Below are 16,649 nucleotides of genomic sequence, written 5' to 3' on the forward strand. Positions count from 1 at the left end.
TAAAAATTAAATAAAATGCTGATTCAGGAGAGTCAATTTCAAGTTTCAGTTGTGCCAGTTACCAGTTGCAGGGTGGCAGCAGGGTGGGAGCACAGGCATGGCAGCAGTGGCTCCGTGCAGGCTCAGTTCTCTCTGCCCAGGCACAGGAGCAGCTTTGGCTGGGCCATCAATCCCTGACTGTCCCACTCTCCCTCAGTGTGGCAGCAGAGGTGGCTGCAGGCTCTGCACCTCCTGAACAGACACTCCTTCTGAAGACAGAATTGTCTCTGTTGTAATTGGTGACAAATATGTAAAGCCACCTGTCACAAGATATCTCCTGATGCCGGAATGGATCTTTTTATCATGAGATGTCTGCTAAGATTCTGTTGCCACGGCATTATGGCATTTAATTAACTGAAATCTAGAATAAAGAAAACTATAGAGGGGTACTGTTTATTAGACAGCACAAAAGATTGACTTTGAAAAGATATTATTACCCTTACACTTGATTGAAATTATCCCAATGCCTTTCCATGATTTTATACCATTCCTACTACAGAGGTCTCTAAGACTTTCAACTCATGGAACTTAATTCTCATGAAAATACAAAAAGAATATCCCAAATAGCATTTAATGACTTGTATTTGCCATTTAAATGTCAAAGAAAAATTGGTATATATATATATATCCATAATATAAGCTAGAATTTGAGAAGCAGACAAGAATTCAATCCTTCTGTATACTGCAGCAGCTTGCCCTCACTATAGGACACACTGTGAAGGGAAAGAATTTCTTCCTGTCCCAGAACTGCAGAAATATCCATTTCTAACCCAATCTCAATTCCTTAATTTCTGAATATTCATCTGAAAGTACATCAAATTCTTTTTGTTGCTGTTGTTGTTGCTTTTTAAAAAAATATTTTTATTCGAACTTTGGTTTTTTTATACTATTGTTTATTTGGTTCTTAAATTATTATACTTAATCTCTTTAATAAGCCACAGGGAGTACAGAGGGCTTGATGCTCACCTGCTACTAAGAGACTTGCTGAAGTTGTACTGAAAACTGGCCACATCCCAAGTTTGATCAGAAAGTTGTCTATTGAAAATGCTAAATCTCAGCCAGCAGAGAGAGCCATCCTCTGCAAGCAAGGCTCCATGACCACAAAACTGTTTTAAAAGGAGAATTTGTTAGTACCAGGAAGCAAAGATGCTTGTGAGAGTGCACTGAAGAGGAAGAGCAGCTGCTCTGTTTTACAGAAAGGTCACATATATGACCACATAGCATTTCACTCAGAATTAAACAGTGTCCTCCACCTGGCAAGTGTATCTGTGGCACACCTACCACGGGAGATTTCCAAGAGTAACAGATTGCTCATTAGCCCCTACCTATTTAGCAGCAGTGTAGAAAATTGGCTCAGCAGAGGGGTTTGACACACAGAAGTGTTAGAAGAAGGAGGAGGAGGAGGAGTCATTCATTGCTGGAGCAAGGCTTGCCTGAATTTCCACCTTCAATTTTGGCAAGAGAGGAGTCTGAAGAGAGAGTCACTATTTCACCTTAGTTGTATGTGTGTAATCTGAAAGATGCTGCTTCAGCTGAGAAGCAGCTCAGCTAATTATCCACAAGGCCTCCAGAGGCCCAGCTGCAGCTGGCTGAGGTGCCAGAGGAAGGCTGCCCTGGCCAAGGAGCGCTGGTGTGTTGCAAGGCTCTGTGCATTATTTTAATCTTCTTGGATTTTGCATAAAACCACAAAAACATTGTCATTGGCAATTAATCTGATGCAAATTCCTGCCTTGTCTCCTGGGATTTTCATTCAGGCAATAACTCTTGTGGGGTCAAAAGTTGAACCTAAGGCTATGTATAGGTTCTGGTAATGTTTAACTGTGTGGTGTGGTTTAATCACACAGAGCCTCATTCTTCATGTATAGGCTGTGTACAGGGTGAAATCCTTTTCTTGAGGAGCACTATTTAAGTGCTACTAGATTGCAATCATGTTAATTGAAACTCTGTTTATCTAAGTAATTACACACTCATATGTATGACCTCAATAATGTTGCTAGAAGTTTCTCAGCCTCAAGACCTACTCTAGCTGTGCAGGATTCCATCTCTGAAGGCAAAAGAAAATTGTGACTCCCAAGCAGCCTGAACTCTTTGGAACAGAGCCATCAATGCCATCATTCTGGTGATTTGGGAAACTGTACCAAGGGCCAAAAGGCACCAAAGGCTACCTTGCAGGAAATCTTGATCTCAACATAACACAAGCTTTGATTACACAAAAGCTGACCAAGACTTTCAGGAGACCTTCCCTGCACTTTTACCTGTAAGCAAAACATTCTTCCCTCTTGGATATCACTTTTCCCATGTACTCTCTTAATGGGCCACATTTGTTGGTTGGTTAGTTGGTTTTTGAGTTTGGGGGTGTTTTTCTGAGTTGGACTTGATGATCCTTGTGGAGGCTACAAACAATGTGTGCTGTCACATACAGAGGTGCAAAATGCAACTGATCCTAGTGGCCAAGAAGCCAAAGTGATTCTCAGTTAAAGGTCTGAGCAAATGGATATATCTGTTCATTCCTGACAATGGATGCATTATAATTGTAACCATTGTTACATTTTTAATCATTGTTATATTTTAGTGTCTATTCTCTGCCATGTAAATCATGGATCTGTCCTGCCTTAAAATTGACAGTCCTTAATATATACTGAAACAAATATTAATTGCAAATGTTAATAATTTGGGTACAGAATTTGCTTCCACTCTCCTAGACTGATAATTGCACTCTTGTATTGAGGATGAAGACAACCCAGCTCCTGCAGCAGTGTTTCACATGAGGAAGAATGTGTGTGCATCACCCCTTTTAATGTACATACATGCAGGCAGGTTAATCAGGAATTACCTGGCTGACATAAATTCCAGCTTCTATTACTCCCAAAGATGCATTAGTGCTTCAGAGACTCTGTCTTTTCATTATTCAGATAGTTTGCATACAAAGCAATACTAGCTTTCCTTTGTATGTCCTTAAGCCTCTTCAGGCAAAATGCATTCCTTCCTTAAAACAGTCAGAGCTCATCTGACATCTTGTTTCCTGACCCAGTAACTACAATTGATCCAAACCTCATCCATTTTTTCAGTCAATAGTCTTTTCAGGCTAATTTTAATCTTCTGATACGTGAACTCTTAGGTAAACCTCACCAAATTATTTGCTTTTGATACAGAAGTGGATATCTCTTGTACTCTCATCTGGTATCACATTCTTTCCCGCATTATAGCTTTTATTTTCTGCATGAAGACTACCCATTGCCATGCACTGTACAGCATTTTTGGTTTGAGAAAGTACAACATAACAGTTTGTGATGAGGAATTCCCAATCCTGATGATTTGCCATACACTCTGCCCCTTAATTCAGTTCTGGGACACAATGTTTTTTAGAGGGAAGCCATTGCAAGGATAAAATGTGTGAATTTTCATTCTTCCCTGTATCAAAGATACCATTTGAAAATTTAACTCTGGCCATCATATTGCTTGTCTCAGTGAAAAACACTTCTAGTCAAGGCATGCTACTTTCTTTGGGCAAAATTTAGAGTTTGTGATTACCTCATCTGAAAAGTATTTGTCTACAGCTGCTTCAGTCCCCCTGAAAGCAGGATCTTCACAGAGGCATTTCATACATGAATCTATGCTCCTAAAACAGCTGTCTTTTTAAAAGCACCTAAAAACTCCAGTAAAATTCATTTTGTATTTTTGCAAGAACAAATACTCCCAGCATTGACTGCAATATCCATTCTACATGCCAATATATCCTGGGGGTTCTTTCAACCATGTCTGCAATCATTCAAATTTGTTATTTTTGCATATTAAATGAGACACTAGCAACCCTCTTTGAGTTTTCAATGAAGAGGTGTGTATTCTGGTATTACTTGCAGAGTTGTTGCTCAGGTAGTGTGAGTTGCTGCAGACATTGCTGTAAGATCTAAGCTGACATTCTGGGATTGTCACTTTAGCTCCAGCTCAATGCTCTCTTGGTTTAATTTATGCTACAAGAAGTTCATTAAATAAACACTGACAGTCTTCTTCAGCCAGTTTTGCAAGAAAGCAGTTCCCAGCCAGCTGAAATGTTCTGTTTGTTCCTGATACTTTTTGTTGCTATTTAGAAAGCTGCAGCATCAGTGCACAGAAATCCCAGAGTACAGAGTGACCTCGCTGGCCAGGAGATTGGAACCTCCACACCCTCACAGGGTGCCAAAGATCAGGTTAAGATACCTGTGTGGCATCTGCCTGCCTGACAGCTGGAACTGCACATTAGTACACCACATCATAAAGATTAGATCACAAACAACTGATAAACATGTGTTTAGAACAGCTCCAGTTACACTCATAACTAATTTTTAGGCAAAACCTGAATTATCCACACAAAATCTAAAACACCCACAGTCATTATTCAGCCAAATATGTTACAGTGAAGACATGGCCCCACGCAGCAGCAATGTTACAAGTGCACACAACAGAACCAAAGCTTCTGCAGATAACAAGGTACATTTTCAATGAGAAACATTCTGACTTTCCAAGGCCATGTCCATTCAGCAGGGTTCCTGCCTCTGTTAAAAGGCTGGCATGGATCCAACCAAAATCAGGACTGTGTTTTAGAAATCTCTGCTCTTTCACTTGAAGGGAAAAAGCAGCAGCAGAGTAACCAGACAGTATTTTAGTGCTCATTTTTTCACAGTTATCTTACAGGTGCCAAGGCTGAGTATAACAAAGATTAGCCCAGGAAAAACACTGATGGTCACAAAACAGGAACTAAACCACAAAGCTTAGGTGGGAACATAAAGTTTCAGGATTGGTGAGTATCCAGTGAAATGCATGCAAGACCTAAAACTAGTACTAATATGGTCCTTGATTTCTTAAATCAGAACAAAAGTTCCTGTAGAGAAACCCATAAATTGTGAGCAAATTCTTCAGTTCAACTTGTGTAAATGCAAGTTTGGCACATTGCTTAAAGAGAAAACCAGCAAAGTTTGGCTCAGATCCAAAGTCAAAGCTGGATGGGCTGCAAATCTAACCAGGGAGATGATTTTCCCTGGTTAATCATCAAGTGATTTTCATTTAATTCAAAGCAGAATTAAGTTAAATTTATGGCCAAGGAGAGAGAAATGTCCAACACTTTGAAAGCAGAATCTGATAGAAATTTAGGATGTTCCACAGCTGTGCAATGCTGCTTCCTATGACAGCAGCAGGCTCCCAAAATCTCTGTGTGCAGCTGGTGACACAGCCATCCTGCTGAGGCACACACTGGCCTTTTCAAGTGGCCAGGAACTGTTTAGCTGGTATTAGTGGCCTGGACCTTTGGTTCAGAGAGAACAATAGGTGTACTATTTTAGAGGCATTAAAGGTATTAGTGGCAAATCTGCACTGTGCCTTGTTTACTGCAGTACCAGTGGCATTAGAGAGGAATTGGAAATGACTGCAACAGGCTGCTTGTTTTGAAATGCTCCCTGCCATATGAAAACATGATTCTTATTGTGGCCATCATTATGAAAACCAGCAGGATTAATCAGCATCTTCTGGTTTTAAAGTTAAAAGAAGCAAGAAGTTGCTTCCATAAACTTTGTTGTCACACTTCTCAAAAAAACAATTATGGCTCATGTGAGCCATTTATGGCTTTTCATTCAATAAGGACTTACACTTTTATTTCTGCATATTTTTGGTCAAAACCAAATATTTTCATACCCAGTGAACAGTCTCATGATATATTTTAATTAGAGAATTTCTTAAATAAGTGAGAAAAACCAGCAGCTCAGACACATGCAGTAACACATTGCCAACAACTCCAATACCTGTTTCCATTTCTCTTAGGACAATCAAAGAAAAAAATGAGGCCTTTAAATTAATTATTATTTGAGACAAAATACTTGATTGGCCAAGATGTAACAACCAACCTGCCAAGATGAGATGTTCATGCAATTTTATGTCTGCTTGAAAGGCACCATGTTGGAGTTGTGTGCTGCAAACTCAGTCCTGTGCTAGGAAAGCCTTGAACAGACACAAACAGGGGGAGGCAGAGGGTTCTGAGCTCCTTCCTACCAGCTCTGCCCCACAGTCGAAAGACTCCCCAGCTCTAGGGAGTTTATGCTATTTTTTAAAATTGTTTTTATAATTTACAGGTTTATGCTATTTCCACTTCCTGTGCCCCTGCCATCAGCAAAGGAGCTGATACAGCTTCCAGAGGAAGACAAGGGGCTCCACAGTAACTCTGCCATGGCAGCGTTTATCCCAAAGCCAAGGGCAGGTTTATTGGTTTATTGCTATTTGGCCCAGCCTACTTTTGTTTTTCCAGTCAGATGAGGGTGATACTTTTAAAGTTCCCAGGCATGTACGCAGGGATTTTAGTAGCTAAAATCCTAATGAGATACATAGCTGAGGCCTATTCAAGCTATTTGGGTCATTCCACCACGTCACAAGAACATCAGAGTGCAGCATGGTGGGCACATCTCTAAAACACAGCTCTAGATATTTGGTAGGTATTTTGGCTCTAGGTATTTTGGCCAGCTTTCAATTCAGAGCTTTCTATTTCAAGAAAACTTAACAGAAAACAATGAAGAAAATGGCATTGGAATGGTGTTAATTTTTCCTCCATTTCAGACATAGTTTGACCTACTTAGCTGACTGTTAGATTTAAGTCAATGAATGCAGAATGAAATTCACAGGCATGAACTTTCTCAAACTGAAACCAACAGAGATGGCACAAAGCTGTTACAATGAAATGATTCAGGATGAATCCAGTAATCACCATAACACAGCTGACAGCCAACAGTTTTACTCAGTCCTGTTTTTCTCAAACTGATGACTGCAGATGACTGGTCTTTATAGAGAAATATACTCCTGTAAGTGCTGAGAAGTGTATACTCTCCCATGTGAAGGAGGATATTTACATACACTTTAGCAGCATGATTTATGCTAAAATTTTTGAAAGTCAAGACTTGTCATGTTATAAAACAGCAAGTATGCAACTATGATGAGTCAGTAGCCATATCCCAGTGACAGAGAAAAACCTTCCCATTGTATTTTTCCTGTGCCTCACTTTTATCTTGCAAAGAATTCAGTGTTTAGAGTAACACTGTAATTCAGAAAAGACTGAATAGATATTTTCAAACCAAATGTAAGCAAATTTTTAAGGTCAGTTCTATACAATGTCCCCAAGAAAGGCTGCAGAAAATGGGGTTCACCTCCTTAGGAGTGGTACTTGTTTCCCATGAACAATCAGGTGGTTGCACGTGCTAATTGTAGCTATATATCTTAGGAGCAAAATTAAGCTTTTTCTCATATTTCTTTCCAACAGCAGTTGCTCTCCACAGAACAATTTTGTGTTAGATTCACTGCTGGCTTTGCACTGCAGCTGCAGTCCTGCAGTTTACTTTGTTAAGAAGCAGTTTGGCATGCAAATGTGCAAGTGACAACACAATGAGAATCTGGAATTCATCTCACTACAGTTATACTATTTCTTAAGTATTTTTCTTCTAAGTTAGCATAATTCTCTATTGAGCTTCAAATTCTAACATTTTAGATCTCAGAATAATCCAATATTCTCTAATCTGATTAAACTTTCATTCCTTTGACCCACACTTCTCCAAATCACCTCTGCATTTCCCAGTGCACACTTCTACCAAAACCTGCAGCCCGTGCTGAGACTCTGGGCAGGGTGACAGGCACAGCTGGGACTCAGATCTCACACAGTTCCTGCAGCCCAGCAGCAGCACAGCCTCTGCCACAGAACTTATTCAGGCTCACAAAAAAAACTGTCCCCAGAGAGTTACATACACACCACTGAATATTAGATATTTGGTCTGGTTTTTTCATATGAACTTACACTCATTTGCAACCATTTATAATGTATTTTGTAGCTAAAATATTTTTAATTATGTTAGTGTTCGATTGCTCATTTTGTCACATTTAAAATACAAAAAACACTTCAGGAAGTCCTAATAAAATCAGAAGTTAAGAATTGGGTTTGTCTCATAAAATGCATCTTTCACTGCTAACAACTCCCAGTTGATGGGTGTAGCTTACACGATAAATTTCAAGGTTTCCATCATCTGAGGATCTCTCAAATCCACAACAAGTGTTTCTCTTTTATGGTAGCTGCAAACAAGCACCGTCTACAAATCAGATGTTAACACAGCAATGCAAACTGCAAACCTGGTGAGTGCATTTGCTTACTGGGCATCAGTTCTCAAGAAAACTACTTTCTACACTCCTGCACAAAGTCTTCAAATCCAAGTTTCTCTCCCGTCAAAACAAAACTAAAGCAAACAAACAGGAAAAGTTTGAAAGTGCTTACCTTGAAGAAGCTCCGAAGAAAATACATTATGCTTAGCATTTTGGAGAGTTCAAAATGAAGAATTGTTCAATCTTTACAACATCCAAGGCCTGGGTGAATTCCTACACTCCTGCTGTGTCTTTAGTTACATGCTTTCTTGTTGCTATTTTGGACAGTCTTAGTATAAGGGAAGCATATGAGCCATGCCAGGAGCTTATGCTAAGGAGTTGCATAACAATTAGGGCTTATCTGTGCTGTGCTGTGCAGTGCAGCAATGCAAACAGGTTTGTTCACAGTTTACTAGCCCCAGAACACTTCCACTAGGCATGCCCAGAATGATGCCATTGTATTTGCTAAAGAAACTAAAGCTATTTGTGAGTGCTTCTAAAAGAACTGGAACTACAAAGGACAGCACATGTTCCCGTACATCCCCCCCAGCCTTTGCTTTTGCCAACTCCAAGTTCACCCAGTATTACACTTGCTGCAGCATTTAAAAGCAAAGGCTCCCACACTGGCAGCTTTCTAGTTGCTATCTTTAGAGGGAAGAAAAATTGCAGAACAAGTCTTTTGAAATGCAGAAAAGTAAATGTAATTTCACTTTCGTCTTTTTTCTCGCTTAACATTAAAGTCCCTTAAATTTATTTGTGCTTCAGTAACATTCAGCAGCACAGAGATGCAACTTCTGTCACGTAGCAAAGAATCTATAGACATTTAGTGGCCAGGACTGAGAGTTATGCAAAGCCTCCTCACACAGTGCACTGAGAATTAAAGACAACTCCAGAGTGCAAGCAGGTTCTCAGGGGGAGATCATTCTGCAGTACAGAACTCTCAGGCACAGCCTGACACTGCAAGCCTTCACTTATTTTTAATCTAGCTGTGTCCTGTATGTGAACTACCAAAATCCTGCCACCAGGAAGAGGTGTTTTAAGGAGTAGTTCCAGAGGAGCTTCTGATGCTCCACACTGCTGGCACAAGGAAGGGAAACAGAGAAATGTGCAGCACAGCACAGCAGGATGGGAGGGGGACACCATCCCCCAGCATGGCTGCTGCCCCAGTGCACATCCACAGCTAACACCAGCTCTGAGGCTGGATTTGCTCTTTGATATAGCAAAGCAAGGCAACCCTGCAAGGGGGAATGATGAGGAGGACTCCACATTATCAGGAGGGTAATTAATTACTTTATTATGCTATATTATATTACATCCAAGCTGAATCTGCCAAGCACCCAACTCAACTGCCCAGAATCTCGTGGCTGCCAGCCCACAGTCCCCACACACCTGGATTCAATTGGTCAGTGAATCACAACACTCACACCAGAATCCAATCACCAATTCCCTTCAGCTAAACAATCTTCCACAATGCATTCCACTTGTGAACAACACAGGAGCAGTAAATGAGATAACAATTGTTTTTAATTTCTCTGAGGTTCTGAGAAGGTGAATCCCAGAAAATCCTTGGGCAGTTGTGCCTTGCTTTTCTCTGTGAAGGGAAATGTGGCCACACTTTGATTTGCCCTGTGCAATTCGGGATCTCTGGGCCAGCACCCCCTAAGCACAGCCCCACTTTGGGTTTGCTTTGGGTTTTGCTTTGGGTTTGCTGTACTGCAAACCCCTCTGTAGCCCCCAGCAGCCACTCTTCTGGTTACTCCATTGCACACAGGTGTAGTGGTGTTTGGGTGGTGCATGTCAATCAGATTTTTTCATGCAAAAATCAATTATTTCACAGCAGGAAGCCATAATTGGCAACGTGCACAGTTTTTCTGCCATTGTGGGAACTGCATGATTTAAGCATCCACAGTCACACAGAATTGCACACTTACAACTTGTTAGAAACCAGGCCAATAATTTCTAAATTGCAACACAAAGCACAAATGCAGTATCATCTGCAGTTTGATCTGCCAAATGGTAATACTGCTTCAGGGAATTTTGGTCCTTTCAATTCTTATGATCTCATGGGCAAAAGGAGTGTTTTACCTTAAATCCTAGACCTAAAATATAGGCATATGTCAATATTATACACCCACAGCAATCCTTGTCAGAAATTTTTTGGCCCAAATTATGGAAGGAAAACCCCAGATAAAAATCCTAAAAAGTCTCAAAACAACTTAAAATCCAATGTTAGTTTTCAAAAATTCTCCTTGGAGGAAAATGTGCCTGGCTTGTGATTTTTCAAAGCTTTGATTTAATATTTAAGTTTAAATAATTTTGAAATACATTTTATCATTTATTCTGAAATTACTGTTTTAAAACCTGCTCATTTGAGAAGTGGCTGGTACACTTCTATTTCCTGCATGCCTCTCCTGGTATTGACTTAGCAGGTTGTGCTCACAAGGTTCAGGTGAAACATTCCTTCCCCAAGCCCTGACATCAGACTCTGAGCAGAAGGAAATGCCCACTGAGAAAAGCCCAGCTCTGTGGTGCCTTGGTATTTATTTTTCACAAATGAAAATGAAAGTAAAGCCTTATTCATATTTGAATTAGGGGTTTTTCATAAGAATCTATAGCTGTTGAAAGGCAAGCTTTTGCTGCCTGGTTTTTATCTACAAGTATTTCTAATTTACACAGAAATGTTTCTTACAAACAACATGCCAAAGCAGGCCATTGTCCAAAGGACTTGACTCCCCTTTCCATTGGTTATCTTTTCTGAAATTAAAGTTCGACTGCTCATCTTCACCTCATTCTTCCATGCTTCACTCATTCATGGGTTAGAAATAAGGATGCTCCTTCTGTAAATCAGCTGGGACCTTTCCCTCAGAGTGATGCATTTCTTGGGCTGATTCAATTCACTACACAGGATGTGCAAATTGCACAGCATTCCCTTAACCTGCAATTCCTTCAACACAATTTGAACTCTGCTGGTCAAAACTGCAGGAAAATTGCAATAAGCTTTCCAACAGTCAGGCCTGTGTGATTCTGCATCTTAGCAGATCATTGTGGAGCTACCTAAATCCTTTTCCAGCCATGGGAAACACTGGCTGGACCAGGTGCCCTGGGGTCTCTGAGAGGGGAAGGGGCTGCTCTGTGCTGGACACAAACCCCAGTCCCAGTTCCCTCAGGCCAGGCAGGGGAGAGCAGTAGAAGCCAGGAGGGAAGGAGGGAATACCAACATTGGGGGGAACAAGGGAGAGGTGAGGGGAGGAGTTTCCACTTTGCTTTTGTTTCTCATCATATCTCACCATTTTCCCCAAAGCTGAGTCTGTTTTGCCCATAATGGTAATTGTTAAAGGTCCTTATCACAACCCATGAGCTTTTCCATTCTTATTTTCTCCCCTTTCCTGTTGAGGAGGGGGTGATAGAGGGTGGCAGGGTGGGCAGCTGGCCCATGTCAAACCCACCATGCACTGTGACCCCACAAAAAACTCAAAGCATTAGATAGTACCTGCAACCTTATTTAATCTGGGTTACAACATGTGCAAACACCTTAAAGATCTTCTTTCCCCCTTAATCCTACATCTGATGAAGTCCTAGATGACAACTTTGATTTGCAAACACCTAAAAGATCTTTCCCCCTTAATCCTACATCTAATGAAGTCCTTGATAGTAACTTTGATTTGCAAATCTATAAAAATCTTTCTGATGCCCAAAACTTTATATTTTCCAGAATGTCAGCCTACTGCTGATAGACTGACTTTTTTCCTAACTAACCTTTCATAATTTTCCCCTCCCATTAAAAGCAAACAATCTGGAATTCCCTACTATCAAGTCCATTTTCAGAGTGAGGGGTTTATCACTCACCGTGCACTTCACTTGCAAAACGGTGGCGATCATTTTTTCAGTGTGTGATTCTGAGGTTTCATTTGGTCAGTGAGGATTTATTCTCTTTGGGACAGGCTCAGAGCTGTTAATCCTCAAGTGCCCAAGGCCAGCTCCTGTTGACGTTTTCCTTGCTGATACACTATCAAAATCCACATGCCTTTTCTGCTTTATAAAGAACAGCAGCTGAAAACTATTATCCCTGACTCAGAACAAAATATCCTTTTTGCTTTTTGCCATCACAGCCAAAAGTTACTATTTAAAGTGACACTGCCTTCAGCAGAGCAGCTCCATGGAGTGCCTGAACCAAAAAATATCTGTCTAAACCTTGCAGAACACTGAGACCGGGATTCTCTGAGGGCAGACCAGTGACTGCACTGAAACTCCACTACTGAACTAGTGGAAGGATTTTCTTCCCCTCATTTCAACTATTTGATTACTTCATGTACCATTCACTGAGTCTGACATGGTTGGGTATTCTGTAGATTGTGTCAGGCTGACTTCCAAACGAACTAAGTGATGGAAAATATGTTGAAATCATTCCAGCTTTATGGCTGCAAAGGCCAAATGTGACAAGGTTTGTGTGCATCATGCAGAGCTCAAAGTGAGGATGGAGACTGGGCCTGCCTTCTTGCCTCTTCTCAGAGCACCAAATCCCCTGCAAGATTCCTTCAAGGAACAATTTTGTTCTTTGTTGCCTTTCCCTTGGAAGACAGAGCCTAGAGATCTCATTGTTTTCATGTCAGTAAAGACATAACCATACTCTATTAAATAAGATATTAAAAATGATTCAGTGGAATATTACTTTATATCCAGAGACTCTCAGGTTTTGAAATACTGCAGTCTGAAATCAAAAGCTCCAAGAGTGAAAACTTTAAGCTGTCACCCTGACGTGGTTAGAAGGGACATGCTGCAGGCAGCCATCATAAGCATCTTCACATGATGATTTAAGTGACCAAACAGGTATTCTAATTTCTGAAGGATCATGGCAGACACTTTCATCTCCACTGTAATTGCTTCTTTTCCCTCGGGCAGTTCATTTGATTACCATTATCATGAAAATATACCTCTTGATGTAGCCTAACATGTTGGTTCAAGGACTCTTCAAATCCTTCTGAATTTCTCTCCTGTAATCAAAGCATTTAAGTTTTCTGTCTTTATAGAAGGTAAGAGATTCTGGGCTTATAATGGGGAACTGAGCTTTTGGGAGCTGAGACAGCTATTTCTGTGTTTTACCACAGCCTCAGCTCTCTGCTGGATGAACATTTGTGCTGCTAAACTAAATCCCTGGACAGCAACACTGGCCACCATTGCCCAACAAAATCCCATTTCTTATGGAAATCAGCTAACTTAGAACTCCTCAGACAATGCTCTAAATGATAGGACAGTTTAAGAGTGGATTTGAATTATAAGCTTTTGAAGAAAAACAATAAAGGAAATCTTAGCATGCAAAAATCAAATTTTCTCATGCAAAAATCAAAACTCATGGATCAAAGCCTGATTGGAGTTTGTTCTGTCAAAGTATGTATGGGGAGTTGCTGGTGCTGCCAAATGGAGGACTCACTGCTGTCTCTGCCTCCTCAGGCCCCTACCCTCAGGGGTATGAAAATGAAGATATTTCTACTCCAGTTTGATACTGCCACTCAAGACTGAGCCCAGCTGTGAGACCCAGGAGCCTTGCTATGAATCTTGCAAGGTTAATTCAGAGCTGGCTGGATCTCTGAAGTTCTTTTCTGAACTGAGGCATGGGTAACACAGAGTTAGCTGCCTCTTAGTCTAGTCCAATAGGGAGCTCATGCTATGGATTTCGAAAAGATCTTATTCATGTCCATTTAAAAGTCCTTTGCAGAAAAGAGATAAAATTACCCACTGGTCAAGGGTTGCCTTTGGCCCTAATAAAGCCAGTGAAGTTAATTCCAAACAGATTTTCTAGAAGAATTGGCAGAGCTCAAAGGAAGTCCAGAGTAGAAGTATTAGGTCCCAAATGATAATTCTACCCTAAATACACTCTGAACAAGTCAAAAAAATGGAGAGCTAAATGCAGTGTAGAAGGAGGCTTCTGTGATTTCTCCTGTGCCAGGACTTCCAAGAGAAGTCCTGCTGGTGGTCAGACAGTAAGAAGCAGCATGAGTGGCTTCTCCACCCACCATTCTCCAGAATGTCCCAGCCAGGTGAATGGCAGAGGGGTGTTTATCACATGAAGGTGATGGAAATGACTGGGCATAATGAAGCAGAGATCCAGTACTTTTATTCTCAGTTATTCAGGAACTCATGACAACTGTCTCAGTTACAACCATTATATCAGATTCAAGTGTGCCATTAAAACTTTCCCTGCCTGGATGGAAGTATTACTGTCATACAAATGAGAGTCCCAGCCATCACCACAAATCGACCCTGCCTGGGACATAAAATCCATTTCTGTGTCTGTGCATCCCCCCAGGTACAGAGGGAGTGCTGGCAGCCACAGGAAGGTGAGAGGCAGTGGCACAGCAGAAGTCACAGCTCTGCAATGATGTCAAGGCATCAGGAGCATGGACACACAGACATAACCCAGCAGTAGGTATTGCCAGTCTGATGAGAGAATGAAAACCAGCCAATATCAAGGCTGCTAAAAGATTGCTTTCAGATCAGAGTCCTTGTCCTGTTTCGGGGCCAGTCTGTTCTGAAGTTGATCAGAGAAAGCCTCTAGGGAGATTCAATAAGACAGGGAATGAGACAATAATCTTTTATTAGGTGATATATTGTGGTTAGGACAATGCTACTATTTCAAAGACTCATAACATTTAGATTTCTAATCCAGAAAGTTTAAGAAGTGAGGCAGAGGCAGAGTGCTTATGGAGAGGTTTGTCTATAGGAAAAGCACTTTGACAACCATTCCAGGAATACAGAGTGCACACACAACAGAGAAAATCCCACAAACTGCTGTGTCTCTGATGAGATCCCACAGCTGATCAGTGTGGGGTGAGAAAGTCTAGAGCTTTCTTCCTGAGTGGGTGACATCACAAGGTTAGTTATTCAAGATGGGGTTAGTTGTTCAGTCAAGAAATACTTCAAAACTGAGAAAAAAACCTGAAGTACTTGTACTTTTGGTACAATTATTCCTTTGATTAACATATAAATGCTGTTCTTGTTAACCAGCATATTTTCAACCAAGGTGTCAACACTTACATACATTAGTATGCTTTCACTTCTAGCCCTAGTAATTAGATAATGTACACATAGACAGTAGCTACACAACACAGAAAAAGTTGTATATTCAGAGACAAATATGGCCTTTTGTCATCTGTTGCTACACTTTACAGTGAAAATATAAATGCAGATCCAGGGTTTGAGTCTGTAGGCACAGAGTATTGTGAATAGAGGCATAAGAAACAATACTGCTCTGTGTTCCTTGAATAGAGGTTGATGACCAACTTGCTTTCCTGCTTCCTGCTTTGTTGATATGGCACCAATCTTCAAAGAAATCACAGTATACATCTCCTAGACTAACTTCAACATTCATCCACTGTGTCTGCCCTCTTGCATGTGTTCTTCCTGCAGCATTATACCATCCAGATGATTTCCTGGCTTTTCTGATTTTTACTTCTTCATGATAGATTTAGCTCTTTTGAGTAGGTAGTTTTTTCACAAATACCTTTAAAACTCTGCCTCGCAGTTTGTTTTATAAAGAGAACTCAGCAGTTTGTTCTGCTAACAGAGAAGCTAAGCAATACATGTTTCCACCCTTCCACAGAACTAGCATGATGTCTAAGAATTGGGCACACCCAGCTTTTGGCTGGATACTCCCTGGCTGGCATTGGCACTTACCCACCACTGCAAAACCCAGGTGTTGCTCAGCCTCTACCAAGAACTCTTTTCCTGTAACTTCCCAAGACACAAACAGTCCAATATGAGTGAGAAAATGGCAGATAAAAACAAGAAATACACATCTCTTTACTAGCATGGCCTGGCAGTTGGCAAGAATTAAAGACAAAGAGTTGTAGTACTAATTCCTTCCAGCAACTTACTCCCAGTTGTTATTGCAAGCCAAGACCTGGTATTTGACTCATCCTACAGATGGCAAATCGCAACACCTCCATGGGTAGGAGTCAAAAGCTCCCAAAACCACACTAACTTGGGCATCTTTGAATTCTGAATGGGTCAGGCATCAGAACAGTCCCAGGCAACCCTCACTAGGTCATGCCACAGACCTTGATTTATTGACAGTAACGCACCCTCAGGAGTGCAGATGTGTGAGGCAGAAGGCAGGCAGTGCCAGCTGCAGCACCAGGGGCTGCTGCAGGCTGGCTCTGCAGAGTGCAGAGAGAAGGGAGGGGAAGCTCACAGACTGCCAGCCTCACCTGCTCCTGTAGCCATCAGTTCCTCAGCTCTGCTTTCAAGACCGAGTCAATGAATTTGTGAAATAAAAATAAAGCTCTATGAATGGATTAGGCTGAGTAGTTGAAGTTACAGCTGCAGAACTGATTCTGCACCACACCATGTGTTGGGATCTCTGGCTCAGGCTCCAAAACATCATGCTTTTTATTTTTGAGCAGTTCCAAGTCACCGTCATATATTTAATATGTGCTCCAAGGATTAACCATGTGTGTGATGATGCTGCAGCAGAT

This window comes from Zonotrichia albicollis, chromosome 9 (genome assembly GCF_047830755.1).
Source record: "Zonotrichia albicollis isolate bZonAlb1 chromosome 9, bZonAlb1.hap1, whole genome shotgun sequence".
NCBI classification, from domain to species: domain Eukaryota; kingdom Metazoa; phylum Chordata; class Aves; order Passeriformes; family Passerellidae; genus Zonotrichia; species Zonotrichia albicollis.